We start from the raw sequence: 1,762 nt of genomic DNA, 5'->3' as shown, positions 1-1,762 counted from the left end.
CCCTGAAGAAGGATCCACAATTATTCAAAGGCATCGACAAAGTGAAAAAAAAGAAAATCGATGAGTCAATGCAAGCCAAACAACAGTAACACTGAAGAATTCCATTCCATTCTAGTCCAGAACCCAGTCCTGCAGTTTTTGGAGTCAGGTCACAACGACAGCAACATCTTTCTATTCCTACTTGGCTGTCTGCACATTCAGTTAATTGCAATTTTGTCGACAAGCTCTTTGAATCCAGTTGTCTGGTCCTCAAGCCAGCTCCGTTTGGAAGTCAATTCCACCTTCTGCAAGGCTGAAACCAACAGATAACCTTAATCTAAAAATGCCAGCAGACCAGGGCTCGTCCGGGACTTGAACCCGGGATCTCTCGCATGTGAATTAACCATACTCCCTAAGCGAAAATCATACCCCTAGACCAACGAGCCACTGACAGATCAGGCTTCATTAGCTGCTGTGGAATTTCACTGGAACCCCCCAGCCAATCATAAATTTTTTTTCAGATCAAAGCAACATCCTGCAAATGCTGAAATAAAAACAGAAAGTGCTGGAAATGTTCAGCAGCTCTGGCAGCATCTGTGCTGTGAGAAACACAGTTAACGTTTCAGGGCACTCACCTTTTGTTTCAGCCATCCTTTCAGACTGCTTCTGTCCATCCAATCTCACTTTCTATTCTATCCACATTCTAATCATTCACTACGTTACTACATTTTTCATGAATTCCTCACTTCTTTTATTAATGACAATTTTGTATTTCTGGCCTTTGCTTCAGACACCACCACAAGTGGAATCATGTCTCCATCTACCCAATCAAACCACTTCGCTGGATCCTCACATTGCAATGTTTCTTGAACCCTGACAGACTGAGGAGTTTCTGCTGCTTGACTGTGTTTCTGGCTTCCCGCCAGTAGATGTCACCTCACTCCAATACAGTGAAGTTTACAAATCTGAGAGAGACACAACAGGAAATAATTGTTCACATTCTAGTGAATGTGTGGGATTTAGAAATACTAGGAGTGGAGACGAGTTATTTTTGCACTCTGCTATTACATTTTTTATAATGGACTCCAGCATTTTCCCCACGACTGATGTCAGGCTAACCGGTATATAATTCGCTGTTTTCTTTCTGCTTCTTTTTTTAAATAGCGGAGTTACATTAACTACCGTCCAATCCATTGGAACTGTTCCAGAGTCGATAGAATTTTGAAAAAAGACCAGAAATGCATCTGCTATTTCAAGGGCCACTTCCTTAATTACTCTGGGATGTAGATTATCAGGCCCTGGGGATTTATCGATCTTCAATCCCATCAATTTCCCAAACAATCCCTGCTAATACTGATTTCATACAGTTCCTCCTTCTCATTAGACCCTATGTTCCCCAACATTTCTGGGAGATAATTTGTATCCTCCTTTGTGAAGACAGATCCAAAGTATGTATTTAATTGGTCTGCCATTTCTTTGTTCCCCATTATAAATTCCCCCGTTTCTGACTGTAAGGGGCCCACATTTGCCTTCACTAATCTTTTTCTCTACACCTATCTATAGAAGCTTTTACAGTCAGTTTTTATGTTCTCTGCTAGCTTACTCTCATACTCTATTTCCCCCTTCTTAATCAATCCTTTTGTCCTCCTCTGCTAAATTCCAAACTGCTCACAATCTTCAGGTTTGCTGCTTGTTCTGGCCATTTTATATTTCTCCTCCTTGGATCTAATACTTTCCTTAATTTCTTTTGTAAGCCACAGTTGAGCCACCCTTCCTGTTTTAC

General features: G+C 41.1%; 1 non-coding gene across 1 annotated transcript; it reads right to left on the bottom strand.

Annotated features, from left to right (window-relative positions):
• Positions 1-336: 336 nt before the first annotated feature.
• trnap-agg (transfer RNA proline (anticodon AGG)) lies at positions 337-425 on the bottom strand. The gene is given in 2 exon segments: positions 337-372; positions 390-425. It is a non-coding gene; the product is annotated as a tRNA-Pro (tRNA).
• Between the last annotated feature and the right edge of the window lie 1,337 nt (positions 426-1,762).

This window comes from Heterodontus francisci, chromosome 28, assembly GCF_036365525.1.
Source record: "Heterodontus francisci isolate sHetFra1 chromosome 28, sHetFra1.hap1, whole genome shotgun sequence".
Taxonomy (NCBI): Eukaryota; Metazoa; Chordata; class Chondrichthyes; order Heterodontiformes; family Heterodontidae; genus Heterodontus; species Heterodontus francisci.
This window is presented reverse-complemented; position numbering and strand designations above follow the sequence as displayed.